This window comes from Crassostrea angulata, chromosome 5 (genome assembly GCF_025612915.1).
Source record: "Crassostrea angulata isolate pt1a10 chromosome 5, ASM2561291v2, whole genome shotgun sequence".
In the NCBI taxonomy this organism is placed as follows: domain Eukaryota; kingdom Metazoa; phylum Mollusca; class Bivalvia; order Ostreida; family Ostreidae; genus Magallana; species Magallana angulata.
In genome coordinates this window covers 51,735,236-51,747,290 of record NC_069115.1, presented here as the reverse complement: position 1 = coordinate 51,747,290, position 12,055 = coordinate 51,735,236, and the positions used below count along the sequence as shown (strand labels likewise).

Below are 12,055 nucleotides of genomic sequence, written 5' to 3'. Positions count from 1 at the left end.
GGTAATCTAGAAACAAACAACTTTATTACATGTTTTAATGATATTTGTTACACTTCAATTGACGGTGAAAAAAAGGTAATTATCTATTTCCCCCTAAAGAGCGTCCCTTTCGGAGAACTGATGTGTTGTCCTGCTATTTAACATGACAATGACAAATATTTGGAATACAAATAATTCTTTGACATGTTACACCATCAATTAAATACACAGTCATCCTCCTAGCAATAAAAATACCCTTATTATCATCCTTCTTTACTTTAAATTATAGATTTGAACAAATTTAAAAGGTAAATCAGTGGAGGGGAAGAGTGAGTGCTAAAAGGTTAATGGAAATATTTTCTCCATGAGTGTCCATATAACCAAGCTACGAACTATGATGTTGAAAGGAGTTAATATTTTATAGCTTTATTACATGTATCAATAAATCTCTCAAAGTACATGTATTTCCATTTAAGTACTTATGTACTGATTTCAGTAAAGATTACTACTAAGTACTTGTAACAGGATTGATGACAAAATGACAGACCAGAATATGATCCAATAAAACCATATATCCCTGAATCTTTAGTCAAGTGTTCCGCTAACTGAGAAATCTGGTCATACGAGTCTGACCCTCACAATACTCCTCCTTCAATAATCCTTGATCTTAAGGATCAACTTCCTAGGTTTATTCCCTTGGCAGGATCGAGTCAGTTCCAGGGATTGGATGCAGCACCAAATCTAACGATGTGGGAGAAAAATAACAAGCAAGACTGGGATTCCAGCATATAGACTTACTGAATCTTCATTCAGCTGCTCCACCAACTAAGCTATCTGCATGGTGCATGTGCTTAAACCAACTGACAGTCACAAACCAGTCACAAAATGAACCATGCAGCATTCCGTTAGACCTCAAGTAGCATACAGCCATGAGCTACTGCAGCCAGTCGAAAGGACAGACGCTGGCCCTTAGCTGTGAGAGGTTTGTACATATAGGAACAGGAAGGATGTGAGTAGTGACCAAATTATGTTATGTCATACGAATCAGCCCAATATGAAACACTCAAGAATGCAGGATACACTTTGTTGATACTAAAACTGTTTTTTTTTCTTACTTTGTTTCCTGGTATGGGCTATTTAAACAATAATCTTGATCACTCTCCTATCTTCATGCATAAGCATGCAGGCTTAGTATACAATTATTTAATGCTTGAGCAGTCAATAGACCAGAATATTTTTCCCGAGGTGCAGGGAACAGCTTAGTATGATCTATTGCCCGAGGCCAATGGCCGAGGGCAATAGATCATACTGAGCTGATCCCTGTACCAAGGGAAAAATTCTGGTCTATTGACTGTTCAAGCATTAAATAATTGTTTTATTACCTAATTCCTTTTTTAGTTTTCGGGGTTTACAATTTGCATATTGCAGATGGTTTTCGTGCCATTATGTTATATACTAAGATTTTTTTTTCATCTTTTACATGCACAAAACCTGTTGCATGCATTACAACATCTCAATTTAATATTAGTTTACACAAAGAAGGGGGAGTCTTCAACCCATTAGATTTTAACTAGTCTTTTACCTTATATGAGGCTTTAAAACTAAACTGTTGATTATTTGATACTCTATTTTGATAATATTGAATTTGGTTTCACCAAGTACTAAAAACAGCGTCTATGTAAAGGAATATTCATTCCCTGAGAACTATCGAAAGAATGTGACATTAACATAACCGCGTTCTGAAATACGTTGCCGGTCCAATAGATCGCAGTCTATTGACCGGCGGTCCAATAGATCGCAGTCTATTGACCGGCGGTCTAATAGATCGCAGTCTATTGACCGGCAGTTCAAAATAGACGCAAATATTTAATTTGTAATAAAACAACAAAATTCCTTTGATTAGGTAATAATACTAACTGGCATGACACAATATCTCAGAGAAGGTAAAATATTACAGACCAATTCTAATAACTTCCCTCAACTAGCCTCCCAAGCACACATACCTAAAAGAAGTTCTACCAATGTATTGTAGATCTAACCTTCCCATCTGCATGGCAAAGATTAAAGACATCCATCAACATTTTGAAAGTATATATGGTCCATAAGAGTAATGACATTTACAATCTCTAGTAACCAAGAAATAGACATACAAAAGGTCTAAATTACCCTTTCTTTGTACAATATCTACAAGTTTAATTCTTAGACCAGCTGCATTAATATATATAGTTCAATTTAAATGCTAATTCTTTCACTGTAAATGTATCTACCTTTAAAAAAAATATTCCAAAAAATGTCATCACCTTTCAAAGAGAATATTTTTTTCTTTTGACATCTTTTATTTATAACTTATGTTATTTTTTTTATGTATGAGTTCGTCTTCTGGAGCATTTTTTAACATGTCTAAGACACATTTTTTGGTGTTAACAATTCTGTTTTCTTATAATTTACAGAATAGACACTCTTGGCAAGGCCTATAAATACTGCATTAATCTATTATTTTTTCTTAGATCATGATCACCTGTTTTTACAACTGCCAAGAGAGCGTGTGGTATTATCGGGATAACAGATTTAGGTTAAATCTTATTCCATTCAACATCTAATGTACGCACATCATATTCCTTATCTCTGAAAATCTTTTAATTATCGTAATAAATTGCATCTATAAGTAGATCTGCTTTGGAATTGACTTTCACCTTATGTCATTTCTAAATTCATGTATATTATCGTAGATGCAAATTCTATCGTGCTTTTAAGATGTAAGGCAGGAACAATTATCAAAATAAGAGACGTTACTTGACCATTTTATCATAGAAAGTTCCGTTTCAACTTCTCCCGCACATATTGCCATTATTGCGTCGACTCGGTGTACACGGATAAAATTTTATCTTCCGGATATTTTGTATTATTGGATTGGGGGGGGGGGGGGGGGGGGGTCAGGGTCAGAGTGAAACCAGAGGATAACTTTTATAACATTGAGCACCGGTCCTTGGCGTATGGATAAAAATTACGAAAACAAAAAATAAGGGCGTCAACGTAAACTATAGTTTATAAAATCTAACGTCACCACCCCCACCCCACCCCCGAAAAAAATCTATCTACATCAGTGGTTGATCAATTTGTATATTTGTTCATTAACCGTCCACTTATGCCGTTCATACACACAAACACCCACATAATGTTCTAATAGAGGGAGTGAGTTATGGGCCGAAATAATGATACATGTAAATTTTGATTGATACATGCACTCGAGTATCTCTATCTGAACATTTCTTTGAATTATATGAAACGTCATGCATGTCTATTGATATACAAAACAATCCAGACTGAAGGCCATTCTATCGGATCTTTAAGACCTTATGAATGTTGTATCTCAACATGTTCAACTAATTGTTGTTTGAAAATTGAGTGAATAAAAAAACTTCTATTAAGTACATGTACATTGTAGATTTATACATTTCGTCTATTTTAGAACATAAAATACATAGATATGCTAAATTAAGTCATGTTGACCCTATCGCTGAAAAGAAATACGTGTACACACAATAATTTTAATTACGACATTAATTGTGTATAATTCAGATACACCCGGCAGTGAAGTATTATGTTCGATAAATGTATTTCTTCAAAATCAAAATTTCATTACGTAAAAATATGAAAATTTTACTAAGACCTCTAGTAAAAAGTTGCTATGCATTTTTCATAACTTTATCTTATAATATTTCATTTTAAAGAAACCTCAAATTTTATAGTCAGTCAAAGGTCCTAAAATCGTGGTTCCTTTAAACGATCTGTCGCAGAAGTCCCCCCCCCCCCCCCCCCCCCAAACATTATCGCACCACGGCGCTACACTCGTTCCGTCGTGATCTTTTGTGCTTAAAAATACTTCAATTCATGCAGAAATATGCATCAAAGCCCTACCTACCCCTAATCAAGAAAATGCAATAAGGGTTATAGATTTTACAGTAATTTGAAACTATAAGTAAATAACTGACTTACTGTGTGTTTTGGGATAACACGTTTCCTGCAATACGTTGATAAAATTCACAGAAATTTTGGAGAGAAGTGATGCATCCACACAATCGCTGATCTCCCTCCCTCCTGATGGGGTTAATCCTTCACCCCTCCTCAATCGATCTTGTCAAATATCTTCCAGAAAACTTTTGACTGATCTACAGCGTTTTTCCCCGAGAATCTCTTGATTTACTGAATCTGTAGTTTACCAATATAAACAGCGCCTTTCAAACAGATGCGAGCCACATTGTTTGGTGTAGTTAAAATGATCTGAAATTAGCACCTGTGGTTTATTGAGGGCTATAATATTCCGCCATTCACGAATTCATTGAAGAGTTAACTCACTAGGTACCGTATATTCAAATTAATGATTTATGACTTCACAAATAACCCACATACATACATATGATTTAAGCTGTCGTAATCTGGCCAGCCTGTTTTCAGCATTTCTTTATAAATTTATAATATTTGTGGCGTCAATAAGAGAAAGTACATGTATTCTTATGACAAGAAGAAAAATAAACAGACCCACAGAAAATAAACATGGTGTCAATCAAAGTGTATAAAATGAAAACATTGAATTGTATATGTACAGTGCGGGGTAACCTGAGAGAGAGAGAGAGAGAGAGAGAGAGAGAGAGAGAGAGAGAGAGAGAGAGAGAGAGAGAGAGAGAGAGAGAGAGAGAGAGAGAGAGTCGTGATGGATAAATATGCAAGAACTGTTCAGAATGTCTAATTAATTTTGAGGTGTAGATTTTTTTTCGTCCATTTTTGAATGATGGTGAATTTATTAATCAATATGCCAACCACCATAGGACTGTTTTAACTTGATATTCAAAATTTAAATATATTTTATTACATACATTTTGGTCCAAAATAATTTAGTACTAGTATAGCGTGTGCTTGTTTGATATTTGGGTGTGGGGGGGGGGGGTGGTTGTAGCGTAGCAATCCTTTTCAAATTCCTATTTCGTGAAGGGGGGGGGGGTGGTGGGGGGTGGGTGGTCATAAAAAATCGATCTATACATCATCTTCTAACATAATGTTTACAATGTTCGAAAAATTGCATGGAGGAACAGTTCGCTTTAACATTTGATTTTGATTTTAAAGAATGGTTCCAGCGTTTGACAAAAATGCCTTTGAATTAGCCTCTGTGTCATGTTCCTACTTTCTTGCTTTAATACATTGCTGGCCCTGTTTGTTTGTGAGGGATTTTTAAAATTTTTTTTTTTTGAGGGAGAGGATGAGAGTTGTTTTATAATATATACGTGGAGTATTTATTTCTTCGACCAAAGGAGTATTACTTGCGCTATTTTAGAACAATAAAAGACAGTAGCAAGCACGTAGCATCGGGGGGGGGGGAGGGGGGCAGGCCCCCCGCCCCCCACTCTTTTTGCGCAAGCAGTTTTTTTTTCCTTAAATTTACATACAAAAAAAAATTTAAATTAACATGGAGTTGCCCCCCCCCCCCCCTCCCCTCCACTTTCCTGTGACCATGTAAAAATATTGAATGGTACCCACAGGATTAGGTTTTTCAGGATTTGGGAAGTAATGTTACGTGCCTGAGTAGTTACAGTGACCACAATCAAATTAAAGTATGGTTGGTGTTATGAGAGGAATCAATAACTTGAAAATCATTTGAGTTTACATCATGTTATGCAAGATATGTAACATCTCTCGACACTTATTTGATTTGAACATATTTTATTGCATTATATATTACAATGGGATTGGGCACAAGTTATAAAAACTTTAATTCGCCCTCCTCCCTACATTCTAAACCAACAAAGTACAATATTATTGCAAATACGGTCTCAGTTTGTTACTTATACAAAAAAAAAAATTACATCAGTACGTAGATATTTGATAAATGTAGTAATTTTAAGAAAGTTTAATGTTATTTAATATTACATGTAGTATTAACGTGTAATGCAAGGATGAACTAGATAAATAAATAAAATAAGCAAGATTTTATCAAAGCAAAAAATAATCAGATTTGTGATTATTCAAATCTGTCGGTATCTTGAATATAAATTTGAAACAATTGAAAAAGGTATTTATTTTTCATCCACACTGAGCGAGTCGTCTCCCCAAGTAAGGAAGGAGAGTCAAGAATTACAAATTTTGCCCAAATCTAAGAAATTTATTTAAAAATTCTTCCCTAACAGTACATTGTAGCATACTTAGGACAAGAGAAAAAGAAGTGATGTGCGTTTTCAATCTTACGAACATGAACAAATAGGGCTTGATATAATTTTCGAGCAGCAAAAGATTTTTCTTAAAGTTACATACAACAAAATTGAAATTAACATGAGAGTTGACTCCCCCCCGCCCCCCACTTTCTCTGTGACCCCTGTAAAAATTGAATTGAAAATAAGGAAATAAACACAGTGAAATTGAAGATTGAAGTGAAAAGTATACTTCGCCCCCCCCCCCCACCCCCGATGCCCCACGGATTAGGATTTTCAGGAATTTGGAAAGTAATATTTTTCCTCTTTTTTTCCGCTTGTCAAGATTTTTTGGATGAGTCTGCTCTGCCCCCGCCCCTTATCAAAAACGATGCTACGTGCCTGTAGATCTATGTTTAGCACACAACTTTGACGGAGTCTTGTGTGTAAAATATTAGTACGTCTTTTCCCCATCGTCGGATACCCACGGGTGATCGCGTCTTTTACTTATCACTGATAAGTAAAAGACGCGATCACCCGTGGGGTATCCGACGATGGTCTTTTCCCATAACTGAATAAGGAGGAGCTACTGCTAGAGATTTGAAATTTTGTTTTTAAATAAAGATAACGAACTTGAATCTCTGATACCCAAAGGTAAGGACACTTATGTACACTCTATCTTGTTTAAACGTATAATTTTTTCTCCAGTGACCAGTGGACATTGCTTTTCTTTCTTCTATACAAGACATCAAACATTGCAGACACGATGGTTTCCCATGGAGGATGTCAATTTAAGTTAGTTACGTTGCGATACAGTGTATCTTCATTAATATTGAAAGAGTGATGTGGCTATACATCTTTATGTCAATGATTGCGCAATGGAATTTTTAAGCAATGGAAAATACTCCAATTGAATTACAAGAGCTATCCTTATTTTTAGTGATGTACGCAGACGACATGGTTATTTTTTGCTCAGTCTGCTGCTGACTTACATGCAGTCAATGTTGAATACTTTAGAAAATTATACAGAGAAATGGTCGTTAACGGTTAATGTAAACAAAACAAAAATAATGGTTTTCAGAAATGGGTGAATTTTGCGAACAGAAAGATGTGTGGTTTTATAAGTGTGAACAAATTGAAGTAGTGAACAGTTTTTGTTATCTAGGACTTTTGTTGAATTACAATGGCAAATTTCATGTTACGCAAAAACAATTGTCATTACAATGTATGAAGGCGCTTTTTGCACTGAAAAGGAAATGTTTTAATATGAGTCTTAATTTTACTACGCTTTTGTCCCTTTTTGACACTTATGTAGGAAGCATTGCTTACTACGGTTGTGAAGTCTGGGGCTTTCATTCTGCCCCAGATATAGAAAAAATTCATCTTAATTATTGTAAAAACATACTTAATGTTAAAAGGGGCACATCTACTGCAGTTATTTATTGTGAATTGGGCAGAATGCCTCTGCAATGTATCAGAAAAATACGTATTTTAAGATACTGGATGAAACTTTTTCATCATAAAATTGCATTTTGAATTCATGTTATGTTAAAGGCCGGATCTGACCTAGTTGAATATCCACACGGACGGCAATTAAGCATATTAGGGAGAAGGCCACACCCCCAACTGATAAGACTACAGGGTAAAGCTATAAATAGATACCTGCATAGCACAGACACGTGTTGAAATAAAAGACAGCATCACATGGTTTCACTATTTATTTTCCCGCTTTGAGTATACTTGTTTTATATAGCGCATCCATATATTATTTCTAAAGTTAAATGTTTTCTTTTTATAGTTTTTTTTTGCCCTTTAAGCGTCTAGGGGCTTTCGGATCAGCCTTGAATGATACTGAAGTATGTTCTCTATTCACATTTTCATTCCAATGCAGAGTTCCAAGGAAAGCACGCACTTCATACTGTTCACTTCCAAATGCTATTCTTTTGTCTTGATAGACATTCAAAGTGTTATTAAAACTTTCCACAAAGTATGTATCTCTCCCTAAATTGAAATGATCTGGATATTTATAAATTGTGGAATTTACAATAACACTTTTGAGTAATTTAATTGCAACAGGATTTTCAAGCACAACTTTTGATGGTTCATAATTTGGATCTTGTTTACATCTTGAGCTAGGGTGGCATCGCTTGTGGTCATTTTGGTAATGGTCAACAATGTTGTCCAACAAAGTTGTCAAAGTAGTAGAATTGCCCTCACAATGCTTGGCTGCCCAGTAAAAATGTGTCGCAATAGGTTCCACTTTATCGACAAGTTCTTCGGACCAGGTTTTTCCTTCCTTGTATCTTGGTCCACTTGAAATATTAGTCAAGGCCTTTTTGATACTTTTGATGCCATGCCATAGATCATTTTGATTACATGTAAAACCATGTTCCCGTTCTCTTACATATTTATTAATGGCCATGTTCCTGTCGTGGGTATGTACATTCACAGAAATGTCCCTGTTGTCAAAATCTTCATAAATTTTTCGTGTTCCAATTGTCTCATGCCTTTGAGAAACAGGATCCTCTGCCTTTGTTACATGAGCACAATTAAGAACTTTATGTGAACGCTCCCCAATTGCAACGACACTGGTGTCTTGAGCATTTTTTCGCCATCCATGCCGTGCATCAGTAATTATGTCTATTCCATCCAAGTTTTCATATAATCCAACTTCTTCAAGAATGGCAGTGTTGCACGAATCTTCATATTCTTCTTGTACAATTGGTTTATACATTTTAAAAAATGCGTCCCTTTTTTCAACGGAGAGAACACCAAGTCCTGCTGCATTACAGAATCTTGAATAATGAGAAGGTAACATTCCACTGCATAGAAATGCATGGTTAATTCTTTCATTAACAAGATACTTCCCATTTGGTAGGTATGGAGATGATGCCCAAATGTAGGAATGTTTTCCTCTATTGCCCCGGGTACAAACTAATTTCAATGAACTCACATGACTTCTCTTTGTGACTTTTTTAACTTCAAGAGTCCCTTTACAGTACTTCCCGTGGGATGCTGAAACATCGATCAGTTTTCTTACAGCTTGCAATGATGTCACAAAAAAATCCTGCTTTACTTGACTCTTATTTACTTTAGTGTAAGTTGCAGGTGATTTAAAATCATCATCATTCGTTTTTAGAGATTGTCTCCAGGTATCCAGCATTAACTGGTCTCCCTAACTTGCTGACCAAAACTTCCCTCACATTTTGAAGATTTTGCATAATTTCCTGCTTTTTTCCCTCGGTAATCGGCATCTCAAACTTGAAATTACCTGGCCGTTTTCTCTTAGTTTCTGACATTTTCTTGAAGTCTTCTAATATCTTTACAATGGTTACTTGCTATGTTGTGAAATGTAATATTGCTTGCACTTTTACGTTTCATAATATGGACTGGATCATTTTTTCATGTGGTGTAACAGGATACATATTAATTTTTTATTTCCATAGGTATATTAATGAGTCAAATATGATTCAAAGTTTACTCTTTGTGATCAAGTGATTTCGTTATTACAGAGCTAAGTGTATAGACCTTAGGGTTTATATATATATTTTGAATAAAACAATCATCAAAAATCTCAATTTACCCTTTTGTAGAAATAAAATGGAATGGACCAGTTACAATGAATCATGTGAAGTTGAAATATTTTCACAGTGGGGAGGCACTCCCTGCATCCCGCCAAATGTCAATAAATCTATTTATCAGCCCATCTCCCGGGGTGGGCCCTCAGTGGGGATCAAAATATTTGTGGATGCGGGGAAAATATGGTGATAGTTATTATGTTGTAATAGATTTCCATGTAAATATTTAATAACAACTTTGATGGACAGAAAATAAGAATTTAATGCTTATAAAAATGGCCACATACATGATGCCATGGTAGAGAAATCTCCTTTGGTACCCCATGCCCTAAAACTTTCCCTCCAATTCTGGCCATCATTCTTGTAACAAAATGGAGGAAAATGAGGACACAAGTATAATTACTTTGAGGGTGAACTCTGATCAAAGGGAATCAATAATTCAATTCATCAATTTTAATGAATGGGAGTTAGAAGAAATGATATGTGAAGAAAATACAACTGGGATTGAGGACATCAGTGCTGACGACTTTGAGAGGACATTCTGTATCCCGCAAAATCAAAACTGTGATGAATGTGAACATTGTTTTTGCAAACCCTGCATAACAGACGGGAGAAACACACAAATGTGGTGGCCTTCTGAACCAGCATTACCTGACAGAAGAAATACCTCGTTCCGAAAGGAAAAGTATAAGTTTTTCTGGACAATGCTTTTCCATAGAGGAGTTTTTCTTGATGAAAGATATAGAGAGAGAAAACTAAATGTTCTTCAATTAGACCCTCGGTTTACCAATGTTGCAAGCCATCGTAGGGACATTCTACCAGAATGTGTTGTCAACTTGGTGCGAGTTTGGTTTCCCAACCCCAAAAATATCCCATACATGGGACACCGTTGGCAGTGACTGTGTTATTTTTGTTTTAATTAAAAACAATATAATTATACACATTATTTTTATTTAAATCAGAAAATTTTGTTCAAAATTTCTTTTTATTGGAATTTGTTTCTGTGAAAATTACATCTGCACTGGACTCTTATCTGGTCACTGAAAGGTTCGTGTAAACTGTGCTAAGAGCAGTGGTCAGGAGATAACAGCCGGACTCAGCAGGATGCATATTCACGCTTACATGCAGTGTATGTGTTCTTTATTTATCAAATAAATGGATTTATTGGACTTGACTCGTTCTCTCTTTGCTGAGGTAGGATGATTAAGACATAATCTTATTAGCAACCATTTTGAATGCGTCTGTGGAGATTAGAGCTTCCGGTGTAATGTAAACAAACCTCTGCTGTCAATCAAAATGGGAAAATTTGAAAATCAGTGTCACTTCAGAATTTTAATTGATAAATTCTCCCTTATTACATACATTTGAAGTAAATTATATGTATTTTCAAATGCAGAACACAAAACTTAATATACACAACAACTATCTTAAAGTGGTAATTGGTGATATTTGTATAAATTTGAAAAAATATCCCCTGAAGTGAAGAGTGGCAAGAAAATTGAAATTTCCTCCATTTCACCGATTGGCTGCTATTTATACCCCAGAACCGGCCTTTAATATGTATAATGAAACTTTAGGTAAAAAAAAATGTAAAAACTGGGCTGCAGAGATCAAGAATTTGTTAACAAGTATTGGGCTAATGAACTTATGGGAAAACCAATTTTTTGAAAAGCCAGAAATTATTTTAACGATCGCCAAGCAATGTATTTTTGATAATTTTAAACAGTCTTTACTAGCTGACATAAATGCCTCTTCCAAATGTACAATCTATAGATATTTAGTTGATCATTGTACCTTGCAGTCATATCTAACAAAAAGAATTCCTTTACAATATAAGAAACTTATATGTAAATTAAGATTATCATCCCATTGTCTTACCATCGGAACTGGCAGATATAACAATGTTCCATTACAAAGACGTTTATGTCCTCTATGTACTTTAGATATAGAAGATGAATATCATGTTATATTGAAATGTCCCTATTACTGTAACTTAAGAGAAAAATTCCCTAAGAAGTTTTATTATATTAAACCCTCTGTCTTTGAATTAATTCTATTATTGTCAACACAAAATGTAAAGGATTTGTGCAATTTAGGTAAATATATTAAAAATGCTTTTGTAATCAGAAAACTTCATGTATAAACTTGCCTTTTTCAAGTGACCAGTATATGTATCATAACATGTGTATATTAATTGTATATGTTTATGAGCTGTACAGCTGTTGACTAATAAACAATACAATACATACACTGAAGACACCCCCCCCCCCCACTCTTTCCGGATTTATCAATTCATCTCCGTTACCGAATTAAGATTAG

General features: G+C 35.0%; 1 protein-coding gene across 1 annotated transcript in view; it reads right to left on the bottom strand.

Annotated features, from left to right (window-relative positions):
- LOC128184240 (uncharacterized) overlaps positions 1–2,828 on the bottom strand; it is a 105,933-nt gene extending 103,105 nt beyond the window's left edge. Inside the window, exon 1 of the mRNA XM_052853650.1 lies at positions 2,778–2,828. The gene's annotated coding sequence lies outside the window, so the exon portion shown is untranslated. The remainder of the gene's footprint in view (positions 1–2,777) is intronic.
- Positions 2,829–12,055: the final 9,227 nt, after the last annotated feature.